Below are 23,302 nucleotides of genomic sequence, written 5' to 3' on the forward strand. Positions count from 1 at the left end.
ACTCGTTTCTGATCCCGACCACGTTTTTTGCTCTCCTGCCCCGGCTACTGACCCGTTTTTCCCATCTCTTGCCACGGAAGTGCCACTTCTGCGTTCAGAGCGACCTGCTTCCTGCGACCAGGGATCACCAGATCGTGTGTGCAATCCTTTCCTTTCTTCCCACTGAAACTGAGAGAAACGTAACGCAAGTGGGTCCTGTCTCCATTCTGGTCCAGACAAAGAATAGAAAAAAGGAAAAGAACTTTAATAGCAGCAGAGACGTCAACTTTTGAATACTTCTTGCGAATCTTTTTTGTTTTTGCATGTTGTTTTGCGAGCTGTCTAATTAGCGAAAAAAGGGGATACTGTTAGGAAATAAATATGAAAATGTACCGTTCACCAAATTGTTCTAATTAGTTATCTGACTCCATTAACCAAACACAACCTGCATTCTCCTAGCAATGATGGGAAAAGACGGACAAGAGACCGACATTTCCACACGGGGGCATATTTAATTTCTTAAAGAATTTAACTAAGTGAACTCCATCGAATTAGTCGAATTAGCTGAATTAGTGTAGCTCGAGTCTCCGTCAAGCCTCCTCTCTCGATCTTCCTCGATCTTTTCAATCTTCTCCCGGCCCACGTTTTTCTCCACAAGCTGGTGTGCCGGCTCCTCCCATGGGCACCCCAGGAAAACCCCCACGTGGCTCCACCACCTAGGAGAAGAGCATCCCGATGTCTGAAAAATCTCATGACAGTAGAGCGCTTATCAAAACAACTTCTCCAAACAATGCCTGCCGTTCTGCGTCAGAGTTCTGTTATCAAAATTCCCCAGCCAAAACATTCCAAATTTGGATCAGCGTGACCTGTCATTGAACTTCAGCCTACCCGGTGAAAACCTTCATTGCACTTGATAAATGTAACCTGTATCAATCGTATAAAATCCCCCATAGTAAAATGTATAAAATCCGTCAATACTTTGGAGTGAGTAAACATTTAAGAAATAATTAAACATAGTGGTGAAATTAGCTCATAATATTAATTCATGTTATAAATTATTTTGATTGAAATGTATATGCCGTATTTTCCGCACTATAAGGCGCACCGGGTTATAGGGCGCACCCCCCAAAAATAGTTTTTGGTCCTATATTTTCCATACATAAGGCGCACTGTATTATAAGGCGCATGGTCAGCTTTTGAAAAAAATAAAGGCTTTTAGGTGCGCCTTATAGTGCGGAAAATACGGTATTCATTTTTTATGCAGCTCTAGCTCTTACTGTAGTTACCTATGCACCTTACAGTCCAATGTGCCTTGTTTATGTAAAATAGATTAAAAAAAGACTGTTTTTCTGGGCTGAGCCTTATAATCCTGTGCGCCTTATAGTGAGTAGAATACGGTAAATGTAATTTTTCACACTACGGCGACAATATTCCCATTTAGTGGCATTCACAGATATTTGAGAGGGAAAGTGCTCAAAAGAAGAAAGGGGGTGGTTATGCACATTTCCTTATAAAAGGAGGGGGATGGACGGGGTAAAGAGGGTGATGGAGCTGGGTCCAGTGGGGGGCCATGTGGGTTGGCTGGACTGGGGGCGGCTTGTCGTCCCCGGGGGCGCTCCGGGACCAGCTCCCTGGCGAGCGCTGCTGCCAAGAATGGGAATGGCATGCCATGGTGCTGCCTGGGCCTCAGGGAGTTAGTTGGTTAGGGGTTTGAGAGGGAGTGTCGCCCTAACGGACCTTGGGTAACTCTTCGAACGTTTTGGACGGCTTTCTTGCATGTTCGAACACACCAGCACTTACCATGATTCGCGAATAAAACCTCCCTGATAAGTTTATAACGAGTACTGTAAATTCCGGACTATAGAGCGCACCTGATTATAAGCCGCACCCACCACATTTTGAGAGGAAAACCGATTTTGTACATACGCAAGCCGCACCTGTATATAAGCCGCATGCGCCCACATTTAAACATGTAGATAGATAGATAGATAGATAGATACTTTGTTCATCCCCGAAGGGAAATTCACATTTCCAGCAGCATCCCTGAGCTGAGAACAATCGAAAATAACACGGGAGCTGCTGGAGTGGCTGCCATTCGTGACGGCGCCGGAAGAAAAGATTCAATTTGAATCATTTACAAACAAACAAACAATTGAATCATGTACAAACAAACAAACAAAATATTCATGTTTCAATAAGTGGAGTGTTAATAAAATATTTCTGATACTGATATAACCAGATAAAACTAATTTTAAGTAACACAAACACAAAACTAACCCAAACCTGACTTTAAGTCCCGCGATTGAAACTAAATGTCCTTCGTTAAAGGCCACAGTCTAAAAATCACAGCCAGCAAAATGAACGGAAAATGATACCGGTTTTTAAGGTTTGATGCAGACCTGCAGAGTCCGGGTCCCGTTGAAAGTAATCCAAGGAAAAAAGTGTATATTTCCAAAGGTAAGGGTGGGAAAAATATATCGGATGAACAATTTTACTCAACTCAACTTTTTACCCCCTCTTCTTTCCCTGTCTGTCTCTCACCTTTAGCGGTCCCCACTTAAACTCGGCACCCCTCATTTGTTCCGCCCCTCATTTTTCGTTCACCCGTATCAGAACAAGTGTCTAAAATAAATAAAAATAAATACATTACAAAAATATACAGTTGCAAATACATATTATACATGGGTTACACATATTTACAAAGAAAGACGGTACACTGAGAGAGTTTTCAAAGCTTTAATAATAATAATATAGCTTTGACAGGGCAGTTAATGGTAGCAACACTCGAGCGCCTCTAGCGGCCGTTACAAAAATGACATAAATTGGCCGCATCACTGAATAAGCCGCAGGGTTGAAAGTTAGCAGCTTATAGTCCGGAATTTACGGTAGATACTCAAAATAAGGAGAGAAGACATCAATTAATTTTGAACATGCAAGGAAGACATGGAGAGAAGCCTTTAGATAAGGAATTCCAACCTATTCTGAGTCCTTTCTTTTTATTAAATCTCCTAGGTTACAGAAGCAGTACGTAGGCATCTGGTGAAAGTCGTGGGATGACGTTGTTGCAAGAGGTCACAAGCTGATACGCTGAGGGAGCCAGGGCAGACGACCTTCACGAGATATCTTAACTTAATTTGAGAACACTATAAAAGCCAATGTTGAACGTCTGGAACTTTGAACGTGTCCCGAATGCAATAAAGCGCGTTCCCTTTTCGCCATATCTCCTCTCTGCGTATTTTTTGGGGCGACGCCCAACGCCGTTCTCTCCAAAACGTGTCTCCAAAGCCAGGCACCACTGGCAAAGCACCCACTGTAGCTGTATTTGCATACTACCGTCAATCAACCAGAGTACGTTGAGGAAACCCACTTGGATGTTACTTTACTTAAAATAAGTCAGCTTTTTAAGGCAATATGAAAAAAAAATGGGTGTCTTTGCAGAAGCGTTGGCTCCTTTCTATGAGAGACACATTTATGTGATTCTACAAGTGTTTCTGTGTGTCTTTGTTGTGTGAGTGTGTGAAAGACTTGAAGAGCGGCGGCAAGCTGCAGCCTGATCCATGCTAATGTTCATTGATAGGAAAATCAATGGCGCATTGATTCAGGACTTGGATCAAGCAAGGGGTGAGGAAGTGCGAACACGACAGTGAAAACGTGAAGAATGAAGATTAGAATAAATAAATAAATAAATAAAATACTATGCCAAACAAGGGCAGCACGGCGGCGCAGTGGTTAGCGCGTGTGCGGCACAGTTCTGAGGTTGTGGGAACCTCCTGCGTGGGTTCAATTCCAGCTCCCGGCCTTACTGTGCGGAGTTTGTATGTTCTCCCCGTGCTTGCGTGGGTTTCCTCCGGGCACTCCGGTTTCCTCCCACATTCCAAAGACATGCATTTCAGGTGAATTGGCCGGTCCAAATTGTCCCTAGGTGTGACTGAGCGAGTGAGTTGTCTGTCCCCGTGTGCCCTGCGATTGGCCGGCAACCAATTCAGGGTGTCCCCTGCCCACTGATTGCTGGGATGGGCTCCAGCACCCCCGCGACCCTACTGAGGATAAGCGGTTCAGCTGATGAGATGAGATGAGACTATGCCAAACAAATCCTGCATCTTTTCATGTCCAATTTGATACCCAAACAGAGGTGTGCAATTGCAAGAATGACCTAACGATTGTCATTTTCTCAAACCGGTTTTTAGATAGCGTGAACGAGCCGCAAATGCAACCTCGGAAGAGCGTGAAAATGAAGGAACGGCGGTTGAAAATCAATTTTCCCAGAAAGATGCCGGTTGGTCTAATGGAGGTTCGAAAGGCGAAGAGAAGGAGGAAGACATATTTCTCTCTGCCTACATCATGTAGTCCTCTTGGATAGCCTTCAAAGCTAGCTACAAAGGATGGCTGATCCTGACCTTTCTGGGAATAAAAGCGGAGTCTACAATGCTTCTTCCAGTCGCCACCAATCAGACAAAGGGCCACTCGTAAAAGTCGAAAATATTTATTCTAGATCTGCCACATGGGCCTCCTATCTTAATTTTCCTCATGTTGAGGTTTTTGAGTTTTTCCTTGCCCTCATGTTGGTTCCAGATCAGGGTATGGTGTAATAATGGTCTGTGTAATAACCTGTGAAGCCCTTTGAGACTCTTTGTGATTAAGGGCTATACAAATAAAAATGACTTGACTTACTATCAGTGTCTGAAACACATGACAAAAAGTGAGCGGACACCAGGACAGACAAATCTGAAAAGTTGCCTGTCCAGCCATAAAGTTGCCTGCCCCATTTTTCACAACTTGAAACATAATGAGACGAAAAATCGCAAAAAAAATCTGTTGTTGCCAAGCAAGTATTAAAGATTGATTATCAGAATACCTCTTTAAAATTAGGTCTATTATGAATCTACTTATAACATTCATTGCATGGATATGACATCGCTGTTTTCCCTCTGCCATCAGTATGTACCCGTATTGACTCATCTTCATTCATGCAATATTTGCTTTGCGTTGTCTGCTACAAGCCACGTGAACTCCTCTTTCCACGATGCTTTTAATGTACGTTTACGTTTTGGAGCGTCATCAATTGTGTTAGCTTCTTTTGAATCTTTCTCCTGGGGCTGAGGTTTTGGCTTGATTCCTAACCACTTATCCATTTTTCTTGTGTTCTCTGTGCGTCTACTTTGGAAAATGATATGCGAATGCACGACCTTAGAACGCTCGGGAAAGTCCGGAAGCACAAAGTTATTCGATGCAGGCTTCTGATTGGCTGCCGAGTATGCAAATTGCCTAACGAACCAAAATTCCGAAATTTTCAAACCGAACGAAGATTTCGAAATCAGAATAAAGCAAACGTTTGATTTGAAAAAAAAAAAAAAAAACTTTGTTTTTTTTTCTTGAAAAAGTTGTCGGCCACCCAGGCAGAGACGTCCTGAAAGTTGTACGCCCTGGGCGTCCATTATTTCCGACACTGCTACTATACATAAATACAAATTGCGCGCTACCTACTAAAAGCAAAGCCTTTTCCTTTCGGCGAGGATGAAACATTTATAAGGCACGAAGAAGAAAAATGGCATCGGGGCAAATAGCATAAGTGCTGTTCAATTTCCTGAGTCATGCTTGACCACTCATTGGAGATTGAAGTAGACATTGGGCATCTTGGTGGAAGAAACGCAAATTTGTTACACATTGAGCTTCTGAGTGCCTTAAGGCCCTTGGTGAGTTTAATGGAAAACAATAAAAGAAAAATGTAAGATTGTATTCAAAATTGGCATTCGACTATAATAAAACACCAATGAACGAATGTAATGATGATGAAGTGAATGGCGCTTTACGACCTGACGAGGCCCTTAAAGCGCTTTACATTGGAATACTCAATGGCTGATAACGCAGTATCAGGAGTTCATTACCTTGCTGTGGAATTGTCAAAGTGGAAGGTGGCATGGATTCTAGTCAATTCTCTCAAACAATGTCAAAGGCTCAATGAGAAATTGACAAAGATGGAAACAATCTGTTTATCACATAGTATTAACATATTGTCATTTTCGAAATGCTCCTTAAACTGGTATCTTTTAATGCCAATGAGTAACAAAAAGTAGCCCTCGGCTTCCAAAAGGTTGGTGACCCCAGCTCTAATATATACAGGTCTCAGGAAACCTCCATGCTCATTGCTTCATCTTAGTGGTGGCCTTGTATCTAGAATACTAATGCCTCTTTGGCGGTTGAATGAAAATTTCCGAACCTTTCTTGTCATGAACCGGAAAAGGATCAAGACCCAAATGCGGGACGTTTCTTACACAAGCTTTCATTTTACGGGAAATGGGGAGTCATGCACGTTAGGCAGCCGTCTGGCGTGGAAAGACAGGAAGCCAGAGACCGACAAGATCGATACCAATTGCCCGATCAGATATCGGACAGATGGGTTCGATATTGGACAGGATTGATCTTGAAACAGGATATCAAAATTAAAGAGAACAAACTAGACGGGAGCGAAAACTGGAGAGAACATACCTGTCAACCTGTATGTTTTTGCCGTACAAAGTACATTCATTCTGCATTTTAAGACATGTAAGACGTACAAGAAAATCTGTACGGAAAAACGCAAATTTGTCAATTATGGGTACCATCCGGTAAACACAGATTATCACGAAACGGAAAATCAATCAAGTCTAACGAGTTCGCCGCGGTAAACTCTATCTCGGTATCGTTTTATTCGTTGCAAACGAAGCGAGCGGTTTGATGCTACTGTGCGCATGCGTCTGCCGATTTTCCATCATGCATCATTCAAAAAAAAAATATATGGTGTAAGATTATCTTGTATTTTGTAAGGGAAAATTTTGTACGGGCATGGAGCCGTGGAGGTTGACAGGTATGAGAGAATAATAATCAGGACAAAAATAGACGAGACCAAAACTGGAAACAGATATTAAACAGGACAAAATAAACTGGAACAATACCTGACAGGAATTACCAACACAAAACAGGAGTCAGAACCCACGTCTTGCGGGGCAGAGGTTCGTTGACGGACTGACAAAGGAAGAGTAAGAGCACTGGGCTTAAATAGACGGAAAGCCAATCCGTCAACGAGCCGCAGCTGGCGCCACATGGGTGGGGCCAATTGGGCGCCATGGCAACCGTGACATTTTTTACTGTATATCAAGATGCATGCGCCAGGTACTCTCATAAAGCAGTTACGGAGAGAGGAAATCAAAAACCTCACCAAGTCAGGTCGAGATTTGAAGAAATAATTTGCTTCACCAGCACTTTGTGTCTACTCCCTATGACAACGAGTGAAAAAAATTGGACTTTAACGCCGAGGTATGAAAGAAAATCGTTTCGACGCATGATCGTGTGTGTTTTGAAAACGTCTCTTCCTGTTACTATTATTTGTTCATCTTGCTCTTTGTCCCCTCCTCGTCTCTTTCTAGGGCCTAGGAGGTGAAAGCGGCTTCCATGGTAACGGCACATTCTGTTTATGCCACCACCTCTCACTTCATCACAAGCTGTCGATGGCTGTGATTTGCATGTGCGGACCCTCCCACACTCTGCTGGTGACACTGGGCTTCCCCATCCCCCCCCCGTGTATACAGGTATTTTATATCGCGCGCAATTACCATCCTTGCATTTAACGAAATTGCATCCGGTGCTTGTTTTTTTACGCCGGTTGCACTTTGTTCAAAATGCTCACAAGGTGTTCTTGTTAACTGTGTAAAATATATGGTAATGTAATCACAGCCTTGACAGATCCCAATTTACACTTAACCACTGACATGGGTAATAGCAACAATGATCATGACTTCTTTCTCCCTAAACCAGTCTAAGGAAGAAGGGGGTGGGGGGGTTCTGGCCAATCAGACCCCCTGCGGTGGAGAAAGGGTGAGGCGTACTGTAGATTCCATATTAGAAAATCCATTAGGGCAGAGGAGGCTTGTTGGGGCCGGCATGCGCACCGAGGGCCGCCGCCGTGTCTATTCTGAACAAATCCTCATTAGGTGTCGTTTCGAAATGACAATCAGCGAGCAAGGGCAAGGAGAGAAATGCACGCTGACTCCAATTACCATATTTTCCGCAAGCGATTAGAAGGTGCACCCCCCAAAAATTAGGATATAAAACTACAGTAAGGATTACAATGAATGAATAATACCGTATTTGTGCATTAATTGATCAGTGTTATGATTACTAAAGCCGGGCACCTGAGTCTGCTCCGTTGGCACCAACAGCCGCGGACGCTGATTGGCTGCTTCCTCTTTTTTAAACCCCCGCCTTCCTGACAACACTCGTCGGATCGTCTGTGAACCTACACTACACGCTAGGCAAACTTTTGTGACTCCTGACTCTATCCTGCCCTGTTCTCCGTCTGTTTCCTGTTGCCGACCTTTTTCGGAACCCGTTTACGTTTTTGCTCCTCTGTCCCGGCCATCGACCTGTTTTTTTCTTGCTGTCAACGACTACCTTTGCTCGAAGTGCCACTTCCGCGTTCCAGCTATCTGCTACCCATGACCGACAATCATCAGATCGTGGATGCAAGTCCTTTTCTCCATCTAAATAAAACTGAGTAAAACGAATGCAATTAGGTCCCTTCTCCGTTCCTGGTCTGTGACAATCAGTTGGAATATATGACTGATCGCGATTGTATTAAATTGGATGCAAAGAGAATTGAACCTAGATCGCAGCAGGGAGCGTGTCAGATTTTATCCACTAGACCACGAGGGATACAGATGAAACATAAAAGGGTATCAGCTTGTATCTCATCATCACACTTTCTTTAATCACTACAGAATTGTTAATGTTATTATTGACCCAAGCAACGGGACTATGGTTAAGAAAAGGTTGGAGACAACTGAAATACATCTTTGTTCCGCCGACTCACAAAGTCAATACGAAGCACACAAGAAGAGAGAGTCATCCTAGGAAGTAATTCCGGTCATTCTGAACTGAATGAAGGAAAAGGAATTATGGGAAGCTATTCAGTTGAAAGATATAAACAAACTGTCAGGACCAGAACGGAGACAGGACCCACTCGCGTAACGTTTCTCACAGTTTTATTGGGAAGAAGGGAAAGGAGCGCATACACGATCCGGAGATCACTGGTCACAGGGAGTAGGTTGCTCAGATACGGAAGTGGGACTTTCGTGGCGAGCAATGGCAGTGTCGGGAACGGAAAAAAATGAGTGAGTAGCCGGGATAGAAGAGCAAAAACGTGATCGAAAACAAGTCCGAAGCCAGGAGAGGAGAGTAGGAGTGGTCGAGATTAAAAACGGATAGTTATTCGGGGCGGGAGAGCAGGCGTAGTCGAGATCGAGATCAAAACAGGTCGTAATTCGGGACAGAAGTCAGATGTGGTCTAGCTCAAAACAGATCGTAGCGGGAGACAAACAGGAGCAAAAAAAAACAGGACAGGTGAAAAAGGGCTTGCCGTGTAAAAACAGAGATTCGCAGACGGACCGACAAAAGGGGACTGACAGTACAGGGTTTAAATACCGACAGGGAGCCAATCTGTCAACAAGCTGCAGCTGGCGCCACACGGGCGGGGCCAATTGGGCGCCATGGCAACCCTGACACAAACCCATTTCTACACTTATTGAGGACGGTTGTGCCTTACAATGCTTTGTTTGAGCTGTCCAAAAGAGAAACGAAAGTTTATACCGACTGTTTTGTCCAATACTGAACTACTGAGCTAGGCAGACGCGCTAGATGTGACCTGAAGTGACTGGAGCTACTTATTGTGGAATTAATATGATATAAAGTAACAAAGTCTTCAGGTCACCTTAAACAATCTTTACCTTACTTACAGTCTGTTAAAATAAGCCAATTACAAAAGACACACGAGTCAAAGGGACAACAACAAGCCCGCTTCCGTGTTAGCATTGCATAGCTTAGCTGAGAAAACCTTTTGTCCTTTTGGGTCAGATACCTGACAAAAGCATTCCTACCTTTCCACCTCTAAATTTAACGTGCGCCAGACCATGTATAAAACAAGAATAACAGTGAATGGCACACTTACTTTTGGCTCATACACCCACTTTTAATCACTTTCTGGGTTGTCGTTTTTCGAACATCAAGTCCCATTCATTTCTATAGCCCATCATCATCATCATCAGCTGCACCGCTTATCCTCAGTAGGGTCGCGGGGATATTGGAGCCCATCCCAGCAATCATCGGGCAGTGGGCAGGGGACACCCTGGACTGGTTGCCAGCCGATCGCAGGACACACGGGGACAGACAACTCACTCGCTCATTCACACCTAGGGACAATTTGGACCGGCCAATTCACCTGAAATGCATGTCTTTGGAATGTGGGAGGAAACCGGAGTGCCCGGAGGAAACCCACGCAAGCACGGGGAGAACATACAAACTCCGCACAGTAAGGCCTGGAGCTGGATTTGAACCCACTCAGGAGGTTCCCACGACCTCAGAACTGTGCCGCACACGCGCTAACCACTGCGCCGCCGTGCTGCCCGATTTCTATAGCCCTTAATAGCAAAATTCCTCAAAGGACTGCACAGGTTATCATGGATATATATATATATATATATATATATATATATATATATATATATATGTGAATTTCCCTGCGGGGATGAATAAAGTATCCATCTATCTATCTATCTATCTAATACACCAACCCCTGATCGTAAACCAACATGCAGGCAAGGAAAAACTCAAAAGTGCATGACAGCAACAACGGCTCAAGCAGTGTCTGAAATAACGTCTGCCCGGACGCCCAGGGCGTGCATCTTCTACGCCAACAACTTTTTCAAGATAAAAAAATTGAATCAAATAAAATCAAACGTTCGCTTCATTCCGATTTTGAAATCTTCGTTCGGTTTGGAAATTTCGGTTCGTTTGGCAATTTGCATACTCGGCAGCCGATCAGAAGCCTGAATCAAATCGTGCTTCCGGATTTTCCCGAGCGTTCTAAGGTCGTGCCTTTGCATATCATTTTGCAAAGTAGACGCACAGAGAATACGAGACAAATGGATAAGTGGTTAGGAATCAAGCCAAAACCTCAGCCCCAGAAGAAAGATTCAAAAGAAGCTAATACAATTTATGACGCTACAAATTGTAAACCTGCATGAAATAGAATCATGGAAAGAGGAGTTCACGTTGCTTGTAGCAGACGACAATAAGCAAACATTGCATGAATGAAGATGGGTAAATACAGGTACATACTGATGGCAGATGGAAATCAGCGATGTCATACATGCAATGAATGTTATAAGTAGATTTATGATGAACTTCATTTTAAAGTGTAGTTCTGTTATATATTCTGATTATCAATCCTTAATACTTTGCAACAGTAGTTTTTTTTGTGATTAGTCGTCCTATTATGTTTCAAGTTGTGAAAAATGGGGAAGGCAACTTTGTGGCTGGGCAGGCAACTTTTCAGAGTTGTCTGCCCTGGTGTACAGTAACTTTTTGTCATGAGTTTTAGACACTGACTCAAGCCTGTAAAATTGTCCAATTATGTAAACGACTTAACTGGTACAGTGACTAAACATAGTGTAATAACGAGATACGACCGTTTAATGTGTCGTCTGTATACCTTGTGGTCTAGTGGCTGGGGTCATGCGCTCTCCCCACCGCGATCCGGGTTCTCTTCCCGTTGCATCCAATGCTATGCAATTGTGAACAACCATCCATGTCCCCAGCTGATTTGTGGTCAGGATTCTGTCCTCTTACCGCTGCTATCCGCTACAATTCCGTCGCCTCCACTGTTAAGCAAATGTTGTCAATGATAAAATGTGTCGACTGATCAATCATCGCACAAATATTAGTAACACAAATCCAGTTATGTCCGCATATAAAGGTGCACCAGACCTTTTTATTCTTATCTTTACTTGGGTGTTGTCGGGCTGTGTGTGCTAGGACTGTCACTTTTGGTAAAAGGGGACCGAAAAGGCATATAGGTGGCGCGGAGGAAAAAGCAGGAGGGGTGGAGGTGGGGGTTTAGGTTAATTTGCACATATTAGACAGGGCAGGATTTTTCATTAAAAAGAGATTGAAGTTGATATATGCCTGTGTGCTCCTGCCACACTGTACCCTCCAATTGTGTTAAGTCCTTGACAGAACAAAGGACTGTTACCCCCCTCTCCTCAAGTCACCTTTTCTGCACTGTTCTTTTCCCTTTCCATCATGGACACGGAAGCCGATCAGAAGATCAAAAGAATCAGAAACAAAATTATTTAAAAATACACACATTTTTAGCGTTACACCTTATAATCCGACATATAGTGCAGAAAATATGGTAATTGCTAAACCTGTTGGGCAGGCAAAACTTTTGTCATTTGCGGCAGGTCTTTCCCGCTCTTCCTGAGTTGCAGGGTGGAGGGGGGGGCTACCCAATTTTATCAAGCATACCATCTCTTTGTGCAGATGTACTTAATTATGTGGCCAGTGAGGTTTTACCCTCCTCGGGTCATCAAACCTACGCTGCAAAGGGTAGAAGCAATAACAACTGCTCCTTGTCTATCTGCGATGGGCCATTTTGGACACACACCGCTGGCATAAATCTCCCCTTTTTGCTTTGTTTAGCGCCCCCATTTTTATCTACTTTTACCTCGGGCCACGTCTGTCATTCCAAGCTGGAGTTATACATGACCTTTGAACTGACTGAGCACAGCCCACGGACCTGTTTGGTACACAGACACACAAACAGTGGAGATATTGATTGCTGATAGATAGAGCAGGACGGTGCCCTGATAAGAAGGCCATATTTGATGTTTGCTCAAGAGCAAGAAGCGAGATTAAATCACAATGAACAGTTTGCTCTGTCCTTGGCTCTCTCGCCACTTGAGGCTTTGCGGCAGTACAGGAGACTCCATCTCAAGGGATGAGGCCAGACAAGGGGTTCTCGGTCTGGCCACGGGAAGAGCCATTGATTAACACAGCCTTTGATGGTATTCAAAAGTGTTTTTTTCTCATTATAAAAACCAAGGTTTATATTATCTTGAGCTTTTGGGTGACACATTTAAACTACAGACTGAAGGAAATACATTGTTGCTGTTGGTCGGCATTAGCTCAGGAGGTAGAGCGCTCGTCTTGGGATCAAGGGGTTGCAGTTTCGATTCCTGGCTCCTTCATGTTATATGTGGAAGAGTCCTTGAACAAGACACTGAATCCTTAATGCCCCCAATAAGCAGGTAGGCGCCTTGCATGGCTGACTCCCTATTGGTGTGTGAGTGTGTGTGTGAATGGGTAAATGTGAAGCACATTGTAAAGCGCTTTGGGAGGTTTTCATTGACTTGAAAATATACAATTGTGTTAAGCAGCATTTAATGTTCTTTATTTGACCAATCTATCTATCTACCCTGGTCATATCCCTCGTGAGGGGTGACTGACAGCAAGACAAACACATACAAAAACCAAGAAAATAAAAAGGGAAAAAGTAGCAAAAAACACACACTAACATTTTTGGACCATGACCAACCCAAATGCTCAAACACCCAAACATTTTAAGCACCTCGGCACCCAAGTTGATCATTCATTCCAGATGAAACAGGACACAAGAAAGTTGTCAGGGTGACACAACACACTCTTCTGTTCAATAGCAGGGCCTGACAGCTTTCACTGGTTTACCCCTACCGCATTACACAGGTGCCCTCCCCATCCCTTAGAACACGTCCAAATATCCCAAAATCATTTTCACTCATTCCTATCACTAAAAAGATCTCTAGCGTCCACTATATTTAGACCTATTTCCCCCAGTGCACTCATATTCTATGAGACAGTTGTGGCAAGCGCCCTCTTCTATGCGACAGCGTGTTGGGGAGGTAGCGTCAAGAAGAAGGATGCCTCTCGTCTCAATAAACTGGCTAGGAAAGCGAGCTCTGTTGTGGGCAAAGAGCTGGACAGCCTAACAACAGTAGCTGAGAGACGGGCACTGGAAAAGCTGCGGTCAATCATGGACAATCCATCGCATCCACTACACAGCATTATCTCCAGACAGAAGAGCAGTTTCAGCAACAGACTGCTGTCACTGTCTTGTACTACCGACAAACTGAAGAGATCTTTTCTTCCTCATGCCATGAGGCTCTTTAACTCTACCCGGCAGAGTAAAAGCCCACATTAAACCACACCACCTACATTGCATATTACCGAATTTTATTGCAATATGTATTCTGTTGTAGCACTATTTAGATATTCTATATAACACGCTACAGTGGGCATTTGCACGTCACACTGGGTATTTGTATATTGTATTCTTTTCGCTTTATTATTGTATTGTTCTCAGCTCAGGGATGCTGCTGGAAATGTGAATTTCCCTTCGGGGATGAATAAAGTATCTATCCATCTATCTATAACACAATCTATCCACGTAAATCGTGTCCTTCCTCTTTGTCTCCTTCCATTTACTTCTGCTCTGTAGATCCTCTTCAACATTCGCTCCTCATCCATACTCTCCATGTGTCCAAACCAACCGAGTACTCTCTTATACACACGCTTGCTCAGTTCCACGACTACTACAGTTCTGTCTCTCACAATTTCATTTCTCAATCTATCCAATCTTGTCACTCCTAACATACTCCTCGAAAACTTCAAAAACTCTCAAAAACATTTCATTTTCTTCTCAAATCTGCGTTCAGGCTCGAAGTCTCTGCACCATACAACACAGTCGGCACAATCACACTCTCATACAGTCCCCTCTTAACATCCATACTCTTGTTGCTCATCACTCTACTCAGAGCACCCAAAACCTTGCTTCCTTGATTCACTCTGTGCAATACCTCGCACTCCATTCCACCAACTACAGCCACATCACAGCCGTAGTACCTAGAGCTTTCAACTTCTACCAGCACCTGTCCATGCAACCTTATTTCTAACGCCATGCCCACTCCATCACGTGAGCACTTCATCACCTTACTCTTCTCAACATTCACACATAACTTACGCCTATCACAGTCTTCAAAACTCCATTACCAACCTTCTCAATGTTTCCTCAGATATTTTTAGTATATTTTTTGTATTTTACAAATATAATTATATATTTCAATTTTTACATGTATTCATATTTAGTAATGTAGTTTGTTTCTTAGAATTGTCTTATAAAATGAACATCACCCCTTAACCACACAATGTTGGATATGATGATGGTCAATGATTTTTTTCAAACAATCTGCCATCTGCTAGAAAAAGTAGTAAAAAAATAGTCATATAAACTCACATTTCTACCAGTGGAATAAGATTTTTTACAGTTTATTTCAGAGTGAAATAGATAAAACTGATAAACTGATAAAACTCCACTATGTCAAATAATTTTCAAATGAGCTATTTTGTGTGTATTTGTAAAGGTGTTCCTCTATCTACTTTCTTTCTATATAGCTATTTCATCTTTTTTTCTTACCTTTGAAAAGCAGATTTAGGGATTGAAGTATTCATTTTAAGATTCAAAAATGCATACCTTTCAATAATTTAAGACAATAATCCGCCCTTCCTAACAAGTAGTGGAGCCTGATTGAATGTTATAGCTCTAAGTGACTATGGGGTGTATTGTTATTCATCAGACAGATAACTGTGACGTCATATTTGGCCGTTAACTGTCAGCCGGATAATTATCGAGCATTCCTACAAATGAGAGAGGTGCACCTTCTATAAAATACAAAAGTGCTCCCCCACTTCTTCACACATGCACTAAATAAGTGCTCACACGTGTCAGCCCTGCAGACATGCTCACTCTCCTTTCATTTGCAAATCTGCACAGGTGCATTTTTTTTCCCTCCGACGAAACTAAAGTCCAACCTGCAAGGTGTGGTACTGCGACCCATGCCGGATCCGGAGCGCCGTGTGCACGCTTGAGAGGTCACGTATGTTGGCCAGAGTGCGCATGGTCTCAAGGGTCGAGAGATTATGCAGACAAAAGGTGCACCTGGTGCTTTAGATTGAGTTTCTCTCCTCCCCTTCCACCTTTTATACAGCGTTTACTTCCATCCCCCCTCTCTGTATCTCCTCCGGCCATTTCCAACGTCACCGTGGGACTTTTAAAAGATTAGCTTGAAGAACCACACTGCTAATGAGTGTCAACCGCTCAGGAACCAGGGAGATTTGTTGAGAATGTGTTCTTCATATGAAAAGCTAAAACACTACGTATACTGTATATGTTTGAGAGCTATGTTCCAGGTATTTACTCAAGGTACTGTGTATTAGGGCTGCAACGACAAGTCCACGTTGTCGACAAAAAGTGATAATAGAAACAATCGACAATGAACTGCATTTTCAACTATAGTTGCCGGACACGTTTCTCAAACAGAGTAAGGCATCTTCAGGGTTGGGTAGGGTTACTTCAACTGGATTACTTTCAATTACTTTTGGATTACTCCAATACCAATTATGCTAATAAAAGACAAAATAAACTAAATATGAATAAAATTACAAAATTTTGTGCAGGCTTGGGGAGTAACGGAATACATGGAACGGCAAAAATGATGTTGGCAAGCTGTTTGGATTTATTTTCATTTTGTTTCTGTCGCATTTTATGTTAGTTTTGCCGGAGATCAAAGCCAGGACAGAAAGCTTACCACGTGTTGTGAGTCATAATTTTATATATAATATTTAGTTTCTTTTGTCTTTTATTAGCATATTTACTATTGGAGTAATCCAAAAGTAATTGAAAGTAATCCAGTTAAAGTAACCCTACCCAACCCTGGGCATCTTATATGATTATAATCTCTGTTGAGAGTCGCTAGTGCGCAATAGCGTCTCTGTCTCGAGCGGTAACTGATAGAAGTGATGGCGCCACCATCAAGTTGTGTACCGAAACTTTATAGTTTTGGAGCATTTTAGCCTGGATACAGTGAATAAATAGACTACTTGGAAAGTTTGCAAAGCAGACCTTGCATACACCTAGCAACACAACTTTTAGCACCCTGTTAGTGCTGTGCTACTGCCATTTTATGGGCACTGTTTGTAAAGAAAACTTAAGGTGCATTACTAAAACCTTGAAAACTCTATGTACTGTCTTTAATGTACAATATGTATTTTCCTTTGCAAAAGTAATGGCTTATAACAAGGTGCGCCTTATATTCCATTTTTACAGTACTTCTGGTGCAGCAGTCTTCGTTTCGACTTTGTGATCAGCTTTGTGTTCCTTGTGCTCTTGTGGGCATCCAATAGGACCAACTGCCAAAATTCTCTCCCTTTCCTTCCCCAAAACCTCCCAAAACAGATGCAACAATCTTCTCCTCCAGCCCGGTGCATAATAAATAAGTCCTTTGGATAGGTGGAAGAAATACGGGGGTGCACTCTGTCTCATAGCACACAAATACCGACAGATCGTACCATTTCAATCCTACTTTGATTCAAATTTTGTGTAAAACACTGGTGCATCTTTCCAGTTTGATAGTCAAAACAAAACTAGACTAGACTTTTGATCATTAAGTTATGACATTCCATGAAAAAGTAATTTTAGCAATTACTGCTTCTGATTTTATAGTGACTGAATGAGTACCAAAATACAAAGAATCATTCGTAAAACTAAGAAATTGTCTGCAAAAATGGGCAATTATTTTTCAAATCTGCATTTGTGTTACACATTCTATGCTTCACTGTGCTATGCTAAAATGCAAAACTCTCATTTTAGTTTGTCAATTTTAAGTTAGCCTTTTTACACTGTACTGTACTATACTGTAATATACTGTACTTTTAAAATTTCAAAATAGTTGATCCATTTACAGTAATAACATAAAAAAATTCATCCACAAAATTATCAGCTTTTTTTACACCTGATGTTTTTAGATGGCTGATAAATTTGTTCATAGTAATATCTGTTGAGATGAGATGTAATTGCTTATATCAAGCGCAAATTGTACATATATTATCAGAGAAACAAGTTAAAATATCTTAAAAATTGTTACGATTGCCCATTGCCCTCACCTGTGCCCGCTCGTTTGGCGCCAGCTGCTGCTCGTTGCCTAATTGGCTCTCCTCCTATTTAAACTCAGTGCTCTCATTCAATCCTTGTCAGTCCGTCAATAAACCTCTGCACTTGCAAGACAAGCATTTTGATTCTGTCCGGTATCTTGCTCGTGCATCCTGTATCCGGTATCGATTCTATCAGTCACGTCCTGTATCCGGTATCGATCCCGTCTGTCCCGTTTTGTCCGGTATCGATCCCGTCCTGTCCGATATCTGCTCGTGCATCCTGTCCGGTATCTTGCTCGTGCATTCTGGATCAGGTATCGATACCGTCCTGTCCGATAAATGCTTGTGTATCCTGTATCTGGTATCGATCCCGTCTGTCCTGTATCCTGCTCGTCTGCCCCTGGCTTCCTGTTTACCCGCGCTTAACTTCCTGGCCCCACTTTATGCCCAGCGATCGCTGGGGTTTGTGTTCCCGCGCATGACTGCCCCGCTTCCGTAAAATAAAGCTTGGTGTGAAAACGTTACGCGTTTGGGTTCTGACAAAATAGAAAAACTACACTCGAAATTGGAAAAATTGCCTGACAATAATGGAAGATTGTTATGATTAATATTTTGCAGTGAATCCGTCCGTTTATTGTGTCTGATACGTTTGACACAAGAAAAGCAAATTCAGGGATTAAAGTTCCATTTCAATTTAGTTTTTAGTTTTACTTTTGTATAATCTAATTCAATTATCTGTGCACATATGCAAACTTCCATAGCAACATACAGTAGATTTAACCATTCTGAACATCTAGGAAGCTCAGCGGACTATAAACCTTAAGTGGTTGCAACCTCCCTGTGAGCCACTGCATTGTCGCTAAGCAAAGCACGCTTATTCATAAGCTGTTTTTTTACACGGGTCATGTAAGAGTGTAAAAATCCTCCCACCTCCTGCAGCTCCTTCCCTGTTTTTATTAGATAATCAGAAAAGGGCACACAGACACACATGAACAGGTGGTTGCGTGGAATAAGAGGAGAGGGTTTCTTAATAATATCATATGCATGTGCAAGCAGCTGCTGTTTGATGAATACTAAAATCAAATTTCTCAACCTGACAACACTGGCAAAAAAGAGGAGGGGGTAATTAATAGCACATTCCTTTTTGCCCATTGTTCATGCCGAGGTGTTGTAGTGCAGACGCATACGCGAGTGAGCGTTCCTCAGCATGCATGGCCTGGAAGAATAAGAATAGAGCCCACATACGGCCAATCGCTTGGAAGTAATTATCAGTAATGATCTGCCCGTGACTGATCTATTTTTACTTGATCAAAACCAGAGCTCATCTTACATCTATATCCCGTCACATTCATTAAAGACCAGCGCGCTTATATTCATCTCTGCCAGCACTACGTCTTCATGCATGGAGCTCCTCACCTGCTCCATTCACCTAAATGCAGGAAAGGAAACACAAAATGATTATATATTTATATATATATATGTCTAGTTCAATTATTTTCTAAGAGCTGTCATCATGTGTAAAATATATGATGGAAAGAGCGGTTAATTACAAAACTAGGGATGCAACTATTAGTCGACGTTGTCAAAAAAAATCGTTCCTACAAATAGTGGACAATGAATTCCATCGGCAACTATTATCGCCAGACACGAGTGAGGCATTTTACACAATCTCTGTTGAGAGTAGCTTATGTGCGATAGCGTCCCTGTCTCTAGCGATAACATACAGAAATGGCAGCGTACCAATACCCATAAAGTTTAGGAACATTTTAGCCAGGATACGGAAAATAAAACACAACTTGCAAAGTTTGCAAAGCAGACTATTATGGCAGTATCTCGGTAATGCTTATACATTTAAAGAGAGGTCAGATGGTTGAAAGAAGCGGAGTCTAACTAGCCTGAGTAAAAATCAAGTAACATTTCAGTTAATTGGGTTTTGATGACAAGCATTGTACATTTTATATGTATATAATTCGCTATGAAAGAAAGTTTGACTGTTATGTCACAGTGTGTCAAGTCATGTTTATTTGTATAGCCCTTTATTACAAGGAGTCGCAAAGGGCTGCACAGACCACAGACTATTATTGCACCTTGCCCTGATTTAAAACCGACATGAGGGCAAGGAAAAACTCAAAAACCTCAACATGAGGAAAATGAAGAAACCTTGAGAAAGGACCGCACAGGACGTAATCCTCCTTCCTGGATGATCAGGCTGCAATGGATGTTGCATTAACAAACAATCAAAATAAAATAATTAAAATATAATATAAAAATAAAAAATAAAATAAAAAGGACAGCGCGTGACAAACATATTTGAAAATAAATGCATCTAGTCCGAAGAGCAAATGTCAGTGGTTAAAATTTTAAAAACGACAAACATCAGTTGTTAAACCCGTTTTTTTTTTTGTTCTTTTTTGTCATGGACTTTGCAGTTGACCACTGAGTGAACCGAATTCTCCAGACTAAAGGGCACACACCAAAAACCCTTAGGTTTGCGAGAAAACCAAAAATGTGTTTTATTATTATTAGAAATATATTCGGTAAAGATTAGAGATTCATGAATGCAATGAAATGCTAGGACATATGGTCACCATTTATGAATTTAGCAATTCAATTTAGTGGAAAAACTAGTTTTCATAATCTATTTACTTTGTTTATTGACGTTTTTATGCAACCTAAGCTCTTGTAGTTTTAATACCATGCACCATATAGTCCAGGGCGTTTTATGTATGAAAAAATATTTCACAAAGGCTGTTTTGTACAGTGTATTATAATCCGGTCCGTAAAATATGGTACTTCACAAAATGTACATATTTGTTTTATTTTCTGTACTACTACTGCTAATGAGCATGTTTTGTATAGCCCTTTTATCACAAGTAGTCTCATAGGGCTGTACAGACTACAGACTATTATTACATTATCCCCTGATCTAAAACCTACACGAGGGCAAGAAAAAACTCAAAACCTCAACATGAGGTAAATGAAGAAACCTTGGGAAGGGACCGCACATGAGTTAATCCCCCTTCCACGATGACCAGGCTGCAATGGATGTTGCGATAACAAATAATACACAGATATTGTCAACATAAAATATAGGTCAATTATAAGCTATTGAATAGAAGTGTGTTTTAAGTCTAGATTTAAACAGTTCCACTGAGGTTGCAGATCGAATCTCAGTGGGCAGAGCATTCCGCAGCAACGGGGCGCGAATGGATATATCTATAATGTTTACTTGATTTTGATTTGGTATTTATTTGACTAGCCCTAAAAAATTGAAAGATATTTATTGATGAATTCATCTCCCTAGTGACTGGTTTGTTATACATAGGGCATGTTTAGATCAATTTTGAAAAAATCTGCTGTAGGTACAATAAAATATGTATTTATCATTGTACCAATTTTACATGAGTTTATAATCATTTGCCACGTGATTATCTAATCTACTTCATGCTAAATTTAAGAAAGAAAATGACAATTATCCTATCATTTCAATAGTCAATGACTAGTCGACTATTGAAATAGTCTTTAGCTGCAGCCAAGACACACCATTTCAATATGGCAATGATAAAAAAAATCTCCCTCGTTAAAATAAATCATTGAAAATAAAGCTTGCGGTTGAGTTTAATTGAATTAATATATAATTCAGTGGCTTTCTGCTTAGGGGGTGGGTCAGCATGCGGCTTGACTGCCCTTCTGCTAGCTTGATGGTCCTCAAAGCAGACAGCAGGTCGCCATTAAAGACAGCAGCAATACGTCTTATTCACATTGCCGGGATAAATTTCGAATACGACAAAACCTCAAAATATTTATAAAATATGTTTTAGTTTGTAATTTGCAGCACCCTGGAAATGAACAATTAAAAAAATTGTAGTACCGTTCGTGTATTTTACTGATTTGAAACCGACAGTGAACTCATCATAGATAAAACTATGAATACGCTAATAAATAACTATGTTTTTTAACAATTATAAAAAGGTTTAAAAATATTTGTTTTTCCTACGATTTATTTTCACTTTCTTTCGACAACAGACTCCAAAAGAGGGAAGCCGTTTGCTGCATTTCCCTTCGAAAAAGGGGAAAAGCAGACGACACTAAATTACACGACGAAGTCCTCTTCGAGTGTTTGTTTTATAAATAATTGAATTAAATCCTATTTTCTCACCTATTACTTTTCAATTCGCTGTTGTTTTGACGGATTTCTTCGAGTCCGAAGTCAGCGGGAGACAGACGGCACTCTACCAGGCGAGGGCTTCCCTCCACGGGCAGACGTAAGCGACACACACCGCTCGAAGAGCTCCGGAGAACGCCGCTGCCCAATTCGAACGAATGAATCCAAACTTCTCGGCAATTATTTGTAATTGTCATTATCATATTCACATACAACTATATTTTCAAATAATAACGAGAGAATTCAAATGTATTTTCTTAATTTTAGTCTTTTAGGAAAAATGGACTGCTTGTGTTAGGAAAGAAAATCAATGCTACAATATCAATACGAGCTACGTTATTATTTCTTCAGAATTAACACTAACATAGTCACCTAACTATAATTTCACGTAAATTCAAGGGAATTTTAGTTTATTTTCTTGATAATAAGACTGTAGACAAAAACTGCTTGGGTTAAAATATATTATTTAAAAAAAAAACAATGCAAAAATATATATATATATATATGTATATTGCAATTAGATCCCTTAACCACTAGGGTTGTTGGGACAAAATTTCCCCACCTAGCAAAAAATAGTTAAAAAGACGTTAAAAAAACACCATGGCATCATACAAAACGTCTTTTAAAATGGTCTGTTTCAAGGTGATCAAAAGTCGACTTCCAAATATCTATATTATTGATACTGAGCAAGTACTCTGATCAAATCGATACTATTTACCTGGGATCGATACTTAACGCCTCTGCCAATTTCCTTAGAGTCGCGTATATGTGGATAGCGGCAGTCCTTTTCTCTCTCACCGAGGGCCCTTGGCATAGATACTGAAAAGGAGGGGACCAATTACTAAGCCCTGTGGAACGCCCCTGGTAACACTAAAAGGCTCAGAGGTCATATTACTGTATATCTTCCACAATGCATCATATCTGAGAGGTAGGATCGAGGCAATGAAAAACCAATCAATTTTTCCAGCCCCTTCTTATCATAAACGTGACTTGACTGTTTTAAAAACTAAATTTGGAGCCCATTGGACAAGAGTAATGCAACGATTATTACTATCTTTTGACTAAATTTGGCCTCTGTTGGATGGGCTCAATCCAATTTTTCTTGTGGATTTTTATTTCGATACAGCGCAAAACAACACCAACCGATTTATGAATACCTCTCCATAAAGAAAATGTTTTTGGTAAATAGATTATTTGCACTTTCTTGTATCTCAATCCATTTTTAAAAATATATCTCAATTGAGAGAATGATATAAAATTATTTTATCCCACTCTTAAATAAAACGACTGTACAAGACAATGATGTAATATAAAAAAATGTGCCCG

General features: G+C 41.2%; 1 long non-coding RNA gene across 1 annotated transcript; it reads right to left on the reverse strand.

Moving 5' to 3' along the window:
• Positions 1 to 486: 486 nt before the first annotated feature.
• LOC148348654 (uncharacterized) lies at positions 487 to 22,265 on the reverse strand. The gene is made up of 3 exons (XR_015847724.1): positions 21,971 to 22,265; positions 11,501 to 11,669; positions 487 to 695 (listed from the first exon to the last, which is right to left on the reverse strand). It is a non-coding gene; the product is annotated as an uncharacterized LOC148348654 (long non-coding RNA).
• Between the last annotated feature and the right edge of the window lie 1,037 nt (positions 22,266 to 23,302).

Source organism: Urocampus carinirostris, chromosome 18, assembly GCF_059441175.1.
Source record: "Urocampus carinirostris isolate Australia breed hairy pipefish chromosome 18, RoL_Ucar_1.0, whole genome shotgun sequence".
In the NCBI taxonomy this organism is placed as follows: Eukaryota; Metazoa; Chordata; class Actinopteri; order Syngnathiformes; family Syngnathidae; genus Urocampus; species Urocampus carinirostris.